The following is a 19,752-nucleotide window of genomic DNA, read 5'->3' as shown; positions in this document are numbered from 1 at the left end:
CTGTGCCGGATGTTATCAGGATGTACCCGCTCCGCGCCAGCTGGATGAAGATAGAAGAGGCCATCTGGATGAAGACTTCTTGCCGCCTGGATGATGACTTGGCCGGCTGGATGGATCCTTCAAGTGGGACTTCAATAACTGTAAGTGGATCGTCGGGGGTTAGTGTTAGGTTTTTTTAGGGGTTTTTTGGGGCAATGGGTAGCTTAGATTATTTTAGATATTTTTTTTTTATTTGGGGGGTTGGTTGGGTGGTGGGTTTTACTGTTGGGGGGTGTTTGTATTTTTTTGCCAGGTAAAAGAGCTGATATATTTGGGGCCCTTTTAAGGGCCATTGGTCGTTTAATGTAGGCTAGGGTTTTTATTTTATTTTGGGGTTTTTTTTTTATTTAGATAGGGCTATTAGATTAGGTGTAAAAAAATTTTTTTGATAATTTGGTTTGTTATTTTTCATAATTTAGTATTTGTTTTTTTTTGTAACTTAGGTTTTTTTGTAATTTAGGACTTTGTAAATAATGTTTAATTGTACATTTAAATAATTTTAGTAGGGTTAGGTTTTCTAATATGCAATTTGGTTTATTTAATTGGTAGTTTAATTTATTTGTAGTATAATAGTTAGGGTAGGTTAATTAATAGTTTAAAATTAGTTTATTTTAATTCTACAGGTAAGTTTTAATTTATTTGAAGATAGGGATGTTGTAATTTTAATTTAAAGTTAAGGGATTGTTAGGTTTAGGGGTTAATAGCTTCATTTAGTTTTTTGCGATGTTGGGGGCTGATAGTTTAGGGGTTAATAGGTTTGTTAGTAATGGTGATGTGGGAGGCCAGAGGTTTAAGGATTAATACGTTTATTTAGTGGTGGCGGTGTTGGGGAGCGGCAGAATAGGGGTTAATAAGATTATGTAGGTGGCGGCAGATTAGGGGTGTTTAGACTCTGGGTTTATGTTAGGGTGTTAGGTGTAAATGTAACTTATTTTCTACCATAGAAATCAATGGTATGCTTCATTTTCTTGCAGCATCGAACATAAGCTTTCTGTGCTTTCATACTCCCATTGATTTCTATGGCATCCACGACCTCAAGGGTGGCGGCATGAAAACCAGGTATGCTGTGTCGGAAAAGACGCAAGAGTACCTGTTAAAAGTTTGATAAAAGGGGAAAAGTGTCAAATAGAGCCGAATGTGTATTCGGAACATCTGTAATGACGTAAGCATCGATCTGCGTTGGATTGATATCACGGGATCGTATGTTACGTCACAAATTTCAACATTTGCCAATCTTAAGGCTTTGAAAACTAGGTCGGATCAATCTTGCAACAATTATGATGCGGAATTCCAGCGTATTTTCGGTTGACACTTTCATAAATAGGCCCCACTGCGTCTAACACATTAAGTTAACCAGGCATGAATAATATCTAATGCTGTGTGAAATATCAATGTCTTCAATCACTCACTGTGCATAATATGCCCAGTTCTTGTACTATAATAACACCGATATCCGGAGCTAGTAATAAGGAGAAACCTCCTGGGAGAGTACTACAGTTGGTTAAAGTACTTCTATGTACACACTTGCCACGTCACACAAATAAATATTGCAAAGACCCCATAAGAAGATATCCTATCATTTAGGAGTATAGTGCAAGTGCATTATAAGTTAGACTGTACCATCATGCCCAAATGCACTTGCTAGGCAGGTTGTAAAGTTTACAAGTATGGGTCTACGAATAGGTATAAGAAACTGCTGTTATAAATATTCAGTTAAGAGCAACCTCATTAATGTTACTTGCACTCACATTCGCTGTAAGTATTAAAACAATCCCACCAACCCTCTCCCCTTAACATGTTTTGCCGGCTTTCCGGCTTTATCAAAAGGCTATTTTATACATGTCACTTCTTCTTAACATTACTCTCTTTACAAAGAGATCAATCCAAAAACTTCTAATATTACACCTAAACCTGCCAAGAGGCACTTTTTTTTTCCGAAAAATATTTAGTGGCTGAGGCTTTTTATTGGCAGAAGCAATCTGGGATTGTGATCACTCAATATCAATGCTAACAATGGGCCAGATTACGAGTGGAGAGCTAAATTGCGCTTTTGCAAGCGTGATATTTGCTCTCCACTCATAATACCAGCGCATGCAATTGTGCGCTGGTATTTGAAGTGGCATGTATTTTGAAGGCATTTGGGGCACATTCATAAAATTAACCAGCGGTTAATTTTATAAGCTCTAATTGCTACCATGAGCTCAGTAGAATAAGGCTATTAGCCAATCAAATACAGGCATGCATGCGTATCAAGTAATCAGCAGTTGCACATCTCTATCTTGTGTAACAACGTATTGCAGAAGTGTGATTTTGACTGCACTAAAAGAATAATTTGGTTATAAATAAATTGCTCGAAGGAGCAATGTCTCAAATGTCTATTTCACAATATATGGAAATTATCCAAATATCCTAAGTAGGAGATATTTAACCTTTCATACAACTATGTACAGAATAAAACAATTCCTCCTTTTAAAAAATTAAAATGAACTTTCAAATTTCTTATGTGCAGTGTTAAATGCTGCAAAAACCATGCCAAAATCATAGTGTATTGTATTTCATAATTTCCACAATTTTCTTAAAAATGAAAACATTCTAAAGGATTTTGAAATGTGAGATACTTGTAGTCTTTCTGGATACAATCATTTACTTATGGCAGAAGTGGTACAGAAAAGTCAGCACAAGCTTAAAATCACTCCCTGTTATGTCAACTCATATGGATTACATCGTATGAGCACTTGCAAACTTCAGAATATGCTCACTCAAATAAAATTTGATTTTTTAGTACATTTGTAAACTAATTTGAAGAAAAACATGCCACTTCTGTCAAATATCTTCTATAGAAAAATACTTTGGTAAGTTATTAAATGCTGCTTATTTTTACATTTATTGACAACAAGGAAATAACCAAAGCCAACGAAAGAAGTATAGCTCAACATTTTTAACTCTTTAGAGGCCTCAAACATATTAAAGCAGCAGCTCGGAAAGAGACATGAGCCATTGTAATTATAAGATTAGTGAGTGTGAATTTTATTTGAATGCCTTGTTTGCTTCCATTGTACTTCAATAGCCAAATCCCACTTAAAGGGACAGTCAACACCAAAATTGTTATTGTTTAAAAAGATAGATAATGCCTTTACTACCCATTCCCCAGCATTGCACAACCAACATTGTTAGATTAATATACTTTACAACATTTAAAAGCCAAAATTTCTGCCTGTTTCAAAGGCTCTATAGACAGCCTCTCACCGCTCACTTACCTACAGCACTGGCATTACGAGTTTTTACAAACCCGTTGTTAAAAGGCAAGAAGTGAGCGTAGAGCAAAAATTTGCTCCTTACCGCACTCCAATACCAGCGCTGTTTAAGTCAGCGGTGAGCTGGTCGCACATGCTCGTGCACAATTTCCCCATGGGAATCAATGGGGAGAGCCGGCTGAGAAAAAGTCTAACACCTGCAAGAAAGCAGCGTAAAACTCACTAACGCAGCCCCATTGATTCCTATGGGGAAACAAAATGTATGTTTACACCTAACACCCTAACATGAACCCCGAGTCTAAAAACCCTTAATCTTACACTTATTAACCCAAATCTGCTGCCCCCGACATCGCAGACACCTACATTATGTTTATTAACCCCCTAATCTGCCGCTCCGGACACCGCCGCCACCACCTACATTATAGTTATGAACCCCTAATCTGCTGCCCCCAACATCGCTGACACCTATATTATATTTATTAACCCCTAATCTTACGCCCCCAATGTCGCCGCAACCTACCTACACCTATTAACCCCTAATCTGCTGCCCCAACATCGCCGCCACTATAATAAACATATTAACCCCTAAACTGCTGCACTCCCGCCTCGCAAACATTACTTAAATATTATTAACCCCTAATCTGCCGTCTCTAACATCGCCGCCACCAACCTACATTTATTAACCCCTAATCTGACGCCCCCAACGTCGCCGCCACTATACTATATTTATTAACCCCTAAACCTAAGTCTAACCCTAACACCCCCTAACTTAAATATAATTTAAATAAATCTAAATAAAATTCCTATCATTAACTAAATTATTCCTATTTAAAACTAAATACTTACCTGTAAAATAAACCCTAAGCTAGCTACAATATAACTAATAGTTACATTGTAGCTAGCTTAGGGGTTATTTTTATTTTACAGGCAAGTTTGGATTTATTTTAACTAGGTAGAATAGTTATTAAATAGTTATTAACTATTTAATAACTAGCTAGCTAAAATAAATACAAAAGTACCTGTAAAATAAAACCTAACCTAAGTTACAATAACACCTAACACTATACTATAATTAAATAAATTAACTAAATTAACAACAATTAAATAAATTAAATAAAATTAGCTAAAGTACAACCCCCCCCCACTAAATTACAGAAAATAATATACAAATTACAAGATATTTAAACTAATTATACCTAATCTAATAGCCCTATCAAAATAAAAAAGCCCCCCCCCCAAAATAAAAAAAACCCTAGCCTAAACTAAACTACCAATAGCCCTTAAAAGGGCCTTTTGCGGGGCATTGCCCAAAAGTAATCAGCTCTTTTACCTGTAAAAAAAAAATACAGCCAACCCCCCCAACAGTAAAACCCACCACCCACACAAACAACCCCCCAAATAAAATACTAGCTAAAAAAAACTAGGCTCCCCATTGCCCTGAAAAGGGCATTTGGATGGGCATTGCCCTTAAAAGGGCAGTTAGCTCTTTTGCGGCCCAAATTCCCTAACCTAAAAATAAAACCCACCCAATACACCCTTAAAAAAACCTAACACTAACCCCCTGAAGATCGACTTACAGTTCTGAAGACCGGACATCCATCCTCAAGGAAGCGGCAGAAGTCTTCATCCAACCGGGCCGAAGTCCTCAACGAAGCCAGGAGAAGTCTTCATCCAAGCCGGGCGAAGTGGTCCTCCAGACAGGCAGAAGTCTTCATCCAGACGGCATCTTCTATCTTCATCCATCCGACGCAGAGCGGGTCCATCTTCAAGACATCTGACGCGGAACATCCTCTTCTTCCGACGACTGAAGACGAATGAAGGTTCCTTTAAGTGACGTCATCCAAGATGGCGTCCCTTAGATTCCGATTGGCTGATAGAATTCTATCAGCCAATCGGAATTAAGGTAGAAAAAATCCTATTGGTTCATGTGGGCCATATAGATAACAATGTGTTCACTCCTGAGAAGTTATTTAAGATTTAGCACAACACAGAACTAAATGCAAGTCAACAGATAATAAATAACCACAGTCATGAGATCAGGGGGCTGTCAGAAGATGCTTAGATACAAGGTAATCACAGAGGTAAAATGTATATTAATATTACAGTGTTGGTTATGCAGAACTGTGGAATGGGTAATAAAGGGATTATCAATATTTTCAAACAATAACAATTCTATTCTTGACTGTCCCTTTAAGACTGGTTACTGGAGTATACAAAGTTTGTCACTGTTTTTGTTAGCAGAAGTTCCATTATTTTGCAGTTCCTTATCTCTGATGAGGCCAACTAGGGATAGATGTCCACTTCTAATTCCCAGAACTGGGAACCGAATCATTTTCAGTTAAATTACAATAAAAGAGGACAGAATAAAATATGAATTTTTATTAGAGAGTTATTTACAATCTAAAAGTGATAAATTTCTCTTCAAGCAGACCACAATTTCCCAAAAAAATTATGGCAATAGATACGAAAGCGTTGATGTAAAATATTGAACTAAAGGAATATGCTGATTTAACAATACAATGTTCTGTTATATTAAAACATTTTAAAATTACACAAATATCCATTAGTAACTGTGTTTAACCCTTGCAAAGTTGTTAAAACTGGTACTCAAGAGCAGGTCAAGACCAGCGAGCCAATGAAGAGAAGCATATTCATCTAGACAGCCAGCTCAGGAACAGCACAGAAGCACACCTGGGGTACGAGTTTAACTATGTGCTTACTTTAACACCTTTGCAAGGGTTAAACACACAATTATCAATTAGAATTTTATGCAATGAAAAAACAGTAATGAATTATATCATTTCATGAAAATGTCTCTTTAAAAGAGTAATGGATAAAGAGTTTACAAAATAATGTAATAAGTTGTTTCCAATATGTAAAATAAAAATCTCCATTACATGGCAAAAAGTAACCTATCACTTGTAATTTTCACAGCATATTTTTAGATTGCTATTTTCATGCCAGCAATTTTTTTTCATGTATCAACTATGATCAACGCTGTTATGCAAACATTGTAGCAACTTTTTTGTTTATATCTGGTGGTGTAATAAAGCGGCTGTTTTTTTATCGATAGTGACAGCTTAGTTTCTTTTGGCATTTAGAAGGAGAGTTTAAAACATAACAGCACACTTTTTAAATGACGTGTAAAAAAAACACAACCAGTTTTAACACTCCACAACAACTTTTATATTAGAAGCTGGAGATGTCCCTAAATTGGGCCAAATTACAAGTGGAGCACAAATGTTTGTGATTGATTTTTCACAACCATTTCTTCAGGTTAAATTGCGATCGTATTATGACGTGAGCTCAATCGCGATTTATGCTAGAATGATTACCGCAACTTCAGAGCTGTGGTTAACTGTTTCGCGAAACATAAAAGTGTCAAAAAACACATCAAAAATACATTACAAAGTATAGTTACATTCATAACAACACCATCTAATAAAAACTATTAAAAACAAATTGCACACAAAAGTTATAAGGGCTCAGGTGTTAGAAAAAAAAGGCAGGCAAAGGGCTTTAACATAGAGATACATACATAAACAGTGCATTGGAGCCCTTTGCAGTTAAGTAGATGAAAACATGTCAAAGCATATTTATGCAATATTATTATCTAATAAAGTGTTTTATTGTGTATAAATATTATACCTTCCAATATTCTGCAAATAGCAGGATGTTGCAAGTATTTTAAAGAGATATTCATCTATATATATATATGTATATATTTATACCTATATAAAATTATGTATATATATATGATTATATGTATATTCTACCAAAATACCATCAGATATATGTAAAAATATGTATTTATGAATACATAGAACATATTTTTCTATGTGAAGAACATTGTAATTTGAAATATTCATATTTTATGTCGGGTTAGAGCACATGAGAATATGTGGTCGGGTTAGCGCATATGTTAATGCGCGGTCAGGTTAGCCCATGTGTAACAGTATTTACAAAAATGCAACAAATGTTGCACAACAGAAAAAAAGAGCCTTACTGTAGTTAAGCAATTGATACAAAAATATAGGGATGGAAAACATTCCAAACATACAACTCAAAAATAACTTTATTGGAATTGTAATAAAAAAAACAATCATAAATGCGTACACTTGCACACACACACAGAGAGATTAAAAATAGCTTAAACCCAGAATGATAAGTATATACAGTCTATGCTGTTAAATCAAATAAGAAGTCAAATCTAGTGTTATAACCTGTGCTAAGTGGAAAAATTGCTAATGCTAACTACTACCCGCACATCAAAGGGTTAAATAGTGCCTAGCACAACCACAAATTATAGCAAAGCTAGTTCTCAAGAAAAAGCTCCTTCTATAGCGGGAGCTTGATTACTTTTAATCTGACTACTTTAAAGACACCCCTCTGAGGAAGCGTTTGTGAAACGCGCGTTAGGGGCACCTTTCACTGTGGGCATAGTCCCTCTTTTTATGTTACACACCAGGATGAAATTACATTAATTTCAAGTCGCTTTTTTTCTGTTATTGTCATTGTCTTTAAACCGCACTATTTAACCCTTTGATGTGCGGGTAGAACTTAGCATCAGCAATTTTTCCACTTAGCACAGGTTATAACACTAGATCTGACTTCTTATTTGATTTACAAGAAAGTGGGATGTCCCTGTACGGTGTGTCAAGAGTTAAAAAGGAGCTATAGTCACTGTAGTAAACAGAAACTTCACAGACCCAATCGGATAATATATGACCAAACAGTCGTTACTGGTGCAATTATGACCCCCTCCTCTCACCTCTGTTACATCCGGTCCTGGGGGCAGGATCACTGAAACCTGTAAGCGGTATGCGCGATGTGCCGGTGGCTCTTCTCCTTCAGCCTGTCCGGTATGGCTTTCAAACTGCATCCGCTATTGGTGCCTGTACTCCCTCGTCAGACGTTTCTGGAGGTGGGGGGGAGGGAACCACCAAACACTTCCCTGTGTTTTTCCTTTGCTGTGATTGGTTAGAAGACGTCCTCTGTTCAGACGCTCCCTCCTGATTGGAGTAAAATCGATCTCAACCAATCCTCTTGTGGATAGGGGAAGCCCAGCTGCAGGGTCTGTTTAGCAGTGTGGAAGTTAGGGATAGTGCGAGCAGCAGTTTCCTCTCTCAGTGCTCACGCTAGTAGGTCACAGAAACAGAACAAAAAAGGGAAGCGGAGCACTGAGTAAAATAAAAAGTTCTCTTTATTGTTGAAGAAATGTTAAAAAACGAAAAATACAAGGAGTTTAAGGGTGCTATTCCTTGCAATGGGTTCAGCTCAAACAGCTGCTGACATGTTTTGGCATTCCGCCGTTATCAAAGCTGCTGAACTGTGTAGGGAAAAGCCCTCTTTTAAAACACAATGGCTGAACCCTATTGGGCAATTGTACAAAGGGGGAAGGATTTCTTATTAACCCCTTATAACCTGTACAAGAGGAGTATATAATAATACTAAACAGATTACAGATGTACTAAACCATGAACATATTATTGTACACAAAATAACCAAAGTAACATTCATAGACCATAAAGAATCTAAATTAAAGTCATACAATCTGCATTTTGCATATAAACTTAAAATCATACATTCTGTACTTGCATATGTATTTGCAATAAACTTAATAATCAGTTGTAGGATTGTACAAGTATACATCATATGAACAATCCTAAGTATAGAATGTTAAACTAGTTAGCCTATACCATTTTATAGTTAGCTCCTGGGAGTAGGTATCCGGAAAGTCTGTCCTAGATCTGTTAGCTCCCTTCATATGTTGCTAACTAGCTAACTTTAATGCCCTCATTATGTAAGAGGTGGTTATTGTGTATCAAAAATAAACTTAAGGAAACGGAGATATAAATATGTGAGTGTCAAAAAGAATGGACAACATACTAGTGAAATAAAGGGATATTAACCCTATAATTATACAAGGACAGGAGACCCCTATTTTGTTTATTGTAAAATTTAAAGTTTCAAAGGGATTAAAGACTGAATATGAATGTATTAGTAATACATATGTGTACCATTTAAAGTTACATAATTCACAATCTCTCAGATTGGGGGTTGAGTGGAGTTATGTTAAGCATCTTGATCACTCCCAATGGTTGATCAGATCATACATGGAATTTAACCCTGTTGGGTGTCTAGTCTTCAATGTAAAGATCCAGAAGATCTCTCGTTTGGATAATAATTTATCCCTGTCACCTCCTTTGGGTGGTTTTAGGACTTTCTCTATGCATGTCCAACGAAAGGTTTCGGAGCTTTTATTATGTATGGATGTAAAGTGTTGGACCAGGGGGGTGCTTGCTTTTCCCACCCTTATGCTTGAGAGATGTTCCCTAATTCTTGATCTGACCTCCCTGGTTGTGAGTCCAACATATTGTTTGGCACACTCTGTGCATGATGCTAGATAGATCGTGTAGGTCGACCTACAGTTGAGACACATATTAATAGGAAAGGAGTGACCAGTTACAGAAGACCTGAACTGATCACCCATTTCCACTTTTTCACAGGCTACACAATCTCTCTTGTGACATTTGAACATTCCCTTCTGGGTGAGCCAAGAGGACTCGTTTCTTATGGTGTCCTTACCAATTCTGGTTGGAGAGACCACGTTACCTATTGTTTTACTTCTCCGGTAAGTGAAGTGGCAAGACTTAGGGGTTAGGTCTGCCAGCCCTTCATCAGCTCTAAGCATAACCAGATGTTTCTTGATTATCTCGCAAATCTGGGGATATTGCTCTGAATGGTCAGTTACAAAGTAAAGGTCATTCTGCATGTCATGCCCTCTGCTCTGCTTCGTTTTGGGATGTAATAAATCCCTTCTGTCAATCTTCCTGACCTCATCTAATGTTGATGTTATACAATTGTTAGCATAACCCCTTGCCTTGAGCCTATCCGATAGTTTTTTCGCTTCATCCTCAAAATTGTCCAATTCTGAGCAATTCCGTTTTAAACGGATGAACTGACCCTTGATGATACCTTTAAATACACTTTTGGGGTGACAGCTTGTTGCATGTAGCAATATGTTGCCAGAGATTGGCTTTCTAAAGGCTGTGCTACGAATTTTTTCACCAATTACCCCCAAAAGGGTTACATCGAGGTAGTTGATGCTCGTATTGTTGGACTCAGATGTAAAGCTCAGTCCCAGGTCGTTTTCATTGAGGAGATCCAGAAAAGTGGATAACTCATCTGTGCTCCCTTTCCATATGAATAGGAGGTCATCAATGAACCTCCTATAAAAAACCACTTTTGAGCAGAGGGGGTTCCCATTGCAAGGAATAGCACCCTTAAACTCCTTGTATTTTTCGTTTTTTAACATTTCTTCAACAATAAAGAGAACTTTTTATTTTACTCAGTGCTCCGCTTCCCTTTTTTGTTCTTATTTGATTTAACAGCATATACTGTATATACTTATCACTCTGAGTTTAAGATATTTTTAATCTCTGTGTGTGCGTGCAAGTGTACGTATTTATGACTGTTTTTTTAATTACAATTCCAATAAAGTTATTTTGAGTTGTATGTTTGGAATGTTTTTATCCTTATATTTGTGAATCAATTGCTTAACTAGAGTAAGGCTCTTTTTCTTCTGTCGTGTAACATTTGTTGTAAAAAAACATTTTTGTAAATACTGTTACATTTAGCCTAATACTCTTGTGTTCAGTGAGCTAGCAAACTAATGCACAATAATATAGCTACTTGAACTATTTTTTTTAATTTCACTTATCCCTCAATTCCCCTTGTTTGTAGCCCATATGTGAATACGTGGTCAGGTTAGCGCACATGTTAATATGCGATCAGGCTTGCGCATATGAGAATATGTGCTAGGGTTTGCGTATATGAGAATATGCAATCGGGTTTGCACTTTTGAGAATATGCGATCAGGTTAGCACGCAAGCAGGGTGTTCAGTGTTTTTTCCACTTTTTTTTCTCGATTGACTTTTATTGGGGAATAGGTTATCGTGCGATAGTCTAATTGCTCTAGAAGTAAGCTGTTTGCGCTTGTCGGGTTAGCTCTAGAGCACAAACTTTTTACTTTCAAATCATAATAGGAGCGCAACCCGACGAGTGCAAAAAGTTTATTTCTAGCACAATTAGAGCTCTAGCGTAAGCATTAAATACCACTCCACTTGTAATCTGGTCCATTATGTATTATTATTATTGGTAGTAGTAGTAATAGTATTATAAAGTCTTCAATCTTATAAACTATTACTGACTGCATTAAATTAATTACATTGCTGCATAGCCCATCAGCATTGATGATTTAAATGCTGATTTTTATAATCTCACAAATACATTAATGCAAAAATGCATATTTTTTTTCTAAATCATAAAATACACAGGTTTTGAGACATTAAGATAGAACACACATAAAATATTGTTTATGCGTCATTCCTTTCCCAAGCATAACACTTAAAGGGACACTGTACCCAAATTTTTTCTTTTGTAATTCAGAAAGAGCATGCAATTTTAAGCAACTTTCTAATTTACTCCTATTATCAATTTTTCTTCGTTCTCTTGCTATCATTATTTGAAAAAGAAGGCATCTAAGCTTTTTTTTTGTTTCAGTACTCTGGACAGCACTTTTTTATTGGTGGATGAATTTATCCACCAATCAGCAAGGACAACCCAGGTTGTTCACCAAAAATGGGCCGGCATCTAAACTTACATTCTTGCATTTCAAATAAAGATAACAAGAGAATGAAGAAATTTTGATAATAGGAGTAAATTAGAAAGTTGCGTAAAATTTCATGCTCAATCTGAATCACGAAAGAATTTTTTTGGGTACAGTGTCCCTTTAACAACAGACACACCTCCCAAAACTAGGTGAATTACATAGCTGAGCATCTCATTTAGTAGCTTTTATTTTTTTAATAGAACATATTCAGTCTATTAAACATTCCATTCAAACTCTGACGTTACACCATGTATTTTGTGTTATTTTTGTGAAGTATTCATGCCTTAAACCAATTAAAACCCATCTGGATTTGTATACAAATCATACATAAATGGTCCTGAAGGACCATGTTTACATTTATCTACGTCCAGATGGTTCGTGCACTTCTCAACACACTGATCGCTATGAAACAGGGATGTTTTTTACAGTCCAAGCCATAGTGCATGTGCAGAACGCCATCTGACTCCCTGCCACCCAATTTATATATATATATATATATATATATATATATATATATATATATATATATATATATATATATATATACTGTATATATAGGGTTAATTAGACGAAGCACTCACTGGTTTGGATACACTTGATAAGACCAGTGAGTGCTTCATCCAATTAATCCTGTGATTTCCTCTTAGCACCCTGGCATGTGTTGATGCTAAAAAAAAAAGGAATGACAACTGTCTGGCCGGAATGGGAATTGAGCTCACCTTTAAAAACGTAATCCCAAAAAATGTTTTAAATATTGATTATAAAATAAGGTGGCGCAATTGTGATTGCTAATTCCCAATTCTTGTTTCCAAATATGAAATATCGTAATTGTTACTATGTTACTGTGTATCTTTTACAGAGCACTATAAGGTACTGTTTACCTACTAGCTGCAGTTAGTGTACACCTACAAAGTAACAATTACGATACTATGGGATATTGAGGATATCCAATAAGACTGTGACAAGTGTTTCACGCAAACATATCATATGTTTATCAACATTGTTGCTTATATTGATTGTCTTCTCAGTGTATACTATGTTTTAGATTAGTTCAATATATTTACACATTGATAGACAATATATTTTGGACACTGGTGTCTAGCTTATTATAGTTTTTATTAGTGATTTTATTGAATGTACCCATATGGGATTTTTAATATATTGTTAATAAATTTATTTGTTTTATACATATGAACATTGTTATATTTTCTCTCAACAACAGGAGTACATAGGAGACCTTTTTAACCCTTATGCACATATACATTTTATAACATTTTATATATGCATGTATGGATTATAAAATATAAAATATACATGCATATTGCATATAATTGGAAACAAGAATTGGGAATTAGCAATCACAATTGCGCCACCTTATTTTATAATCAAAATTTATAATCATGTATCGATGCTGTTAGTGAGAGTGCACTTATCCATACACTATATATATATATATATATATATATATATATATATATATATATATATATATATATATATATATATATATATATATATTTATAGCATGAGTAGACCAGAGAGGCGGCCTCAGGAATGTAATCCTGAATAAAAGACAGGGAAATTCAGCACTCTTTTATTAAAAAACAGCTCGTCTCACATAATTAAGTGAGGTGACAAAATTTGGACGGGTAATGACGTTCCCCCCTCCACTCCAAGAAAGGCACACAGACTTAGTTTGTAAATTAATAAGTTTTTATATCAGTGATTTATAATAGAGTACATTGGGCATTGGCTGTCCTGGCCGGTCACATGATACGTGCATGTGCTGCTGTCAACTGAATTCTCGTGGAAAGACGCCGCGCTGTCTCTATGTATAGCGTTGGCCTATACTGAATCTACCTGGTGTTGAAGGAATTGAGGATTACACACAAACAGGTCGTATAAGAACTGTGGTCAAGAAACGGTGATACTTATTCTGCCAGCTTGTGTTTTGGATAAAGAGTATGCGGACTTAAGACCTCCTTGCCAAACAATAACTGTTAATTTCGGTTGAAGTTGCCGATGGTATTCTACAAAAATAACGGCAGTTGCATTACCTTTATCTGAAGTGTTATACATGCTGAGTACCTCTGATATTTGGGAGCTTTTACAGTGATTGTATGGGACTTGCAAGGTTCTGATTTGCACTAACCTATTAGACTGCTTGATGAACTCACTCTAATAACAGCAGCTGCTTTAACCCTCAACCTGCATGACTCTCTATACGCTTGCTTTATAGCCTACGGCAGGACCCTAGCAGTGCCATACATATTTCCCTTATCAAGAGTGGCTATCAATGTGTTATATTCTATGTCTGCATAACACGCTGTACATATCCATTTGATCCACTTTACAGTCTGCTTAGATCCCCTTGGTAAACCTGCCCAGTGTTAATCCCCCCTACAGGGGTGCTGTGTGCAGCTGGGTGTAGTCAGACTGTAGTGGACTTATGAGGTATAAGCTTGAAACGCTGTATATTATACAAAGCTTGAACACCTATGTATCCTCTTTCCAGGCTTGAAGTGTGATACCATTATTTAACATTTCGGCCTTGCTGAAACCCTGACATGTTTCTATTGAAGATTTAGCTCCTATCTATACGCTTACGAGCGGAGCTCATGGCAGGGTTTATCTGGGTTTAGACCTTGAATATGGTCCACTTTATATTGTATTGTTGACGCTACACCTATCACTTAGCATGTACCCCTGACCGGTCAGGTTTATTTTTATTTGCTTATTTTCAGTTCTGTTTTATTAATTTTCATTAGGTGAATGTACTCTATTATAAATCACTGATATAAAAACTTATTAATTTACAAACTAAGTCTGTGTGTGCCTTTCTTGGAGTGGAGGGGGGAACGTCATTACCCGTCCAAATTTTGTCACCTCACTTAATTATGTGAGACGAGCTGTTTTTTAATAAAAGAGTGCTGAATTTCCCTGTCTTTTATTCAGGATTACATTCCTGAGGCCGCCTCTCTGGTCTACTCATGCTACATTTTTTCAAGGGTCTGCACCACTAAATCGTTAAACTTAATTGAGGCTATTTTGCCTATACATGAATAGTGATTTATACTATTATTCAGCTCAAAATATTTCCATATATGCAATTGCGTCCCCTTCACATTATTGTATGTATATATATATTTATATATATATAAATATATGTGTGTATATATATATATATATATATATTTAAATATATGTATATATATATATATATATATATATATATATATACTGTATATATATATATATATATATATATATATATATATATATATACATATATAAACCCTCATGAAATTACTGTTTTTTGATATGTAAAGGCAGAAATAACAACAATGTAAATGTCAGACTTATTCCGTCTGTAAAATGATCTACCAACAAACAAAAATCCAGAGGGGAAAAAAATAGTTTATAAGGAACATTTCAAATGAAAAAACTACAACACTCTGATTGCGTAAGTCTACACGCCCCACTCAGTAGTTTATGTGCCAAAATATCTTGCTATTTGGAGCAATTCATTAACCCATCTATCTTGGCAAGAACCCTTGACCTTACCACCACCATGCTTCATAATAGGTGTACCTTAAGTTGGATGATGAGCTTAATTGGATTTGCTCCAAACATATCTTTTACAATTTAGGCCAAAAAGTTTAGACCATTATACATTTTTCCCACATGGTTGGGGGTGGCTAAATCTTTTGGCATAATTTAGATGGACTTGGATGTGCTTTTTTTTGTAAGAAAGGGTTTCTGCCTTGCCACCCTACCTCATAGCCCAGGCATGTATAGAATACAAGAGATGATGGTCACATGCAAGGAGTGACCTGTACCTGCCAGAAATTTCTGTAGCTCCTTCAGTGTTGCTGTTGGCTTTTTGATATCCTCCCTGATACATTTTCTCCTCGTCCTCTCATCAACTTTGGAGGGTCGTCACGATCTTTTTAAAGTCTTTGTGGTTCCACATTTTCTTCACTTATTGATGATGGTTTTGACAGTGCTCTATGGTACATACAGTGCCTTTGATATTTTTTTTTTATATTCCTCTCCTGATTGGTACTTTTCAACAATCAGCTCTCCCAGTAGGATGCAACCCCAAACATTCAAGCAAATCCTACATCAACAGCTGACTTTAATCACAGTTTATTCAAAATCACTTTTATTGATGGCAGGTATATGCTATTTACCTACAGACATGATTTAGAAGTATGTTATAGTTGTTGTTTTTATTTAAAATGTTCCTAATAATTAACTATTTGTTTTTTTCTCTGGATTTTTGTTTGATGAAAGATCACATTACAGATGGAAAAAGTGTGAAATTTACCATGTTGTTTTTGTCTTTACATTTTATAAACCTGCCATTTCATAAGGGTGTGATTGACATCCCCTGCTAGCGGCCGATTGGGCGCAAATCTGCAGGGGACGGCATTGCACAAGCAGTTCACAAGAACTGCTTGTGCAATGATAAATGCAGACAGCGTATGCTGTTGACATTTATCAATGTGCGGCGGACATGATACGCTACATCGTATCATGTCTGCTCGCACTTTCATAAATTGGCCCCAATAAGTCTCATTTGTTGCTATAAGGACGGGTAAGCATCTTTAAGAAACTTACCAATGCTTCCAACAAGGGGTGTAGAGATTGCAATGCTTGGATATAATTTGACATAAGGTTAATTGAACACTTTTATAGTAGCACTGCCACTATTGTTTATCCATAGAAAAAAATGTGAATCTTGAATATAGCATTTGATATGATAAAAGCAAAACTTTTATTGAAGAAAGTTAAAATATGAATACTAATCCCCAAGGTCCTAATGACCCACTATTGAGGGGCCCTTTAAAATCTCACTCAAAAGCTCTTGGTTCAGGTAACAGAGCACTATTAATCCTTGGTGTACCAATCCATATTCAATCAGTGCAACACCGCAAAATGACTAATTACATACTACAAATTAAAATATAAGCTAATTAAAACATTATTAATGACAGGTAAATCAACAAATAGAACATGTATAATACTTATGTACAAATATATTGAGTACTTCACAGTAATCATTTGCAGAGTGTAATGACATAGATCAAACGCTTAAAGGACCACTCAATGCAGTAAAATTGCATAATTAACAAGTACATAATAAAAAGACAATGCAATAGCACTTATTATAAATTTCCAGTAAGCAATAGATTTTTTTTCTGCCAAACATATTTTTTCTCCCATTTTCCAGCCCCCTGTATCATGTGACAGATATCAACCAATCACAGACTAGTATACGTATACCCTGTGAGCTTCTGCACATGCTCAAAAAAACTGCATGCTCTATCTGAATCATAAAAGATTATTTTATTTTGAGTGTCCCTTTAATATACTACCGTACACAGCTAACAAATATCATAAAATAGAAAAATGCCACCATATGAAATGAAAAAAATAAATAAATACCATACATAGTAAATTGCAGCACAGGAGTTATAATTCACTAATTATTTCAAACCTAAACTTTGTTTCCCACATTCAGCATCAGTTCACTTCCCAAAACACCAAAATTTAGGACTGTATATATCTATATTTTCAATAGAAACTGATAATTAAAAATTAGAAGATAAAATTTGATTATTTTTGACCCTCTCGCAGTTTAGAGGGGAAAAAATAGATAATGCAGAATGTATTTTATTTTCAAAATTAGACTCTTCTGCCTATTTTACATTCAACTTTTAATGTGTGATAACAGTTTGAGTTTTTCAGATTGCTTATTTAAATAATTCAGTAACATCTAACGTTGCTGCCCAGGATGTAGAGACCACTGTATAGACTGAGTTCTAAGCTTGGCAGGAACTAGAACCTGCTTCATATGGAAGGCCTTTAAAATATCTTGGTCAATGCAACTCAAAATCCCACTTCTGATAACTCTTAGGAATAATAATATCTGTCTTCAAGCCTGAATTATTTTGTTATTTTTAGATATACAATACATAGATATGTAATATGATAAAGAGATGACTGAGAAATAGATATGCTGATTCCATCTGTTGAGAATGTCCTTTAGTAAGGATCTCATCTGCCTCATTGCCCATTTACCATATGAATAGCAGATGTGACCTTCCATGAAAACAGCATCCAAAGTCTTAAAGTAAACTAGTAATGTTTCCATTTTAATATAGAAGTATGCATCCTTGAGATCCCAAAAAAATAATCCTTGTATTAAAGGAAAAAAGAGTATTTTATGAATGGCACTGATTTCTAATGGTCGCAAGATATGTATGAGTAATATATCTTGCTTCACCTGGCCTATAGGAAAAAAGGAAACTTGAAATTATGGAAGTGGGATATCCTTAACCTTGAAAGAGTAGCCCTTTCTGATAATCTCAATGATCCAGGAGTCTGTAACTCTATTAAGCCAGGTGTCCTTGTGGTGAACTAGCCTTGCTCGCTTAGAAAACAACTTAGGAGATAAACTATAATTTTGCTTTTTTGTTGGAGGTAAATCTTCCACAGCCCGTTCCCTTGAATTAAGATTGTTATTTCCATAATTGAGTTTAATATTCAACTTTTGTTTGAAATTATAAAATGAAAATGTAAATATATTAGTTTAAAGGACAAAGCATTACCCCAATATCTCTTAAACTGAAATGATTTAGTCATTGCCTAAAAAACATATCTACTTCAAACGGAGGATTACACAAGTTAACCTTTGAGCTGGATACTGCCTCCCAATGCTTCAACCAAAGAAACCGTCTCCCTAGATAAGCAGCCACCATACTATAAGTATTTAACTTCAGTAGATTCATGAATGCTTAGTGAAGAAACCAAGAACATGGGGCAGATTTATCATCGGTCTGTCCAACATGATCCGCTCAGCGAATCATGTCCGACAGACATCGATTAATGCATTTATAATGTATCATTGCACAAGCAGTTCTTGTGAACTGCTTGTGCAATGCCGTCCACTGCAGATTTGAGGCCAATCGACTGCTAGCAGGGGGTATCAATCAGCTCGATTGTATGAGATTGGACGGATTGATGTCCGCAGCCTCAGAGCAGATGGACCAGTTAAGGAGCAGCGGTCTTAAGACCACTGCTTCATAACTGCCCCCATAAATTGGCCCCCAAGTCTCAACTGAGGCATCGAAACAGGAAGTGTATAAATAATATAAAAACTTTTTACTCAAATGGCCCCGGTTTCGGCTGCTTTAATTACTAAGGTTGAAATGCTGTAACTAAACACAAGTGAGTTTTCTTAAACTTTATTTCCATTTTTTAAATTGTATCTGGAAATAGAGTAGACATGCAGTTACTTTTATACAGGTGAGGAGGAGGTTTCTCTTCTGTCCATTTCCCCCTTTGGGGGCTAGCTTCATTTGTTGTGAGCATTGGCCAGGGTAATCTAAGATAAAAAAAAATGCTTTATTCTAATTATAAATTAGCAATTTTTATAGAATAATATAGGTTGATTTCTAAATATTGTTGTGCCGTGAAAGTGAATTAATGCAAACCATACAAATGTTGCCTATGCCATCTAGATCTCTTCTTAGGGCAAGAGGATTCTGGGAGGCAGATCTCAAAGTGCAGTTAGGGGAGGCAAAGCTTCACCTGTCATGAAAAGGAAAATGAAAATAAAAGAAATTACCAAATTTTCTGACCTTAGCTGCAAATACATGAACGAGTCAGTGACCAACTCAGCCTCCCTCAATTGTGGAACAGCTTAGAAGGTCCTGTATGGAGAGCCCACCCACTGTCAGGAGTCACATTTTATCAAGAAACCAATCAGGGAAAAAT

The 19,752-nt window shown here is 35.8% G+C and overlaps 1 protein-coding gene across 1 annotated transcript in view; it reads left to right on the top strand.

Annotated features, from left to right (window-relative positions):
* Positions 1-19,752, top strand: part of GIMD1 (GIMAP family P-loop NTPase domain containing 1) — an 84,276-nt gene that overhangs the window by 46,281 nt on the left and 18,243 nt on the right. The window lies entirely within an intron of this gene.

Source organism: Bombina bombina, chromosome 2 (genome assembly GCF_027579735.1).
Source record: "Bombina bombina isolate aBomBom1 chromosome 2, aBomBom1.pri, whole genome shotgun sequence".
Taxonomy (NCBI): Eukaryota; Metazoa; Chordata; class Amphibia; order Anura; family Bombinatoridae; genus Bombina; species Bombina bombina.
Note: the sequence above shows the minus strand (reverse complement) of the source record. Positions and strands in the feature narration are given on the sequence as shown.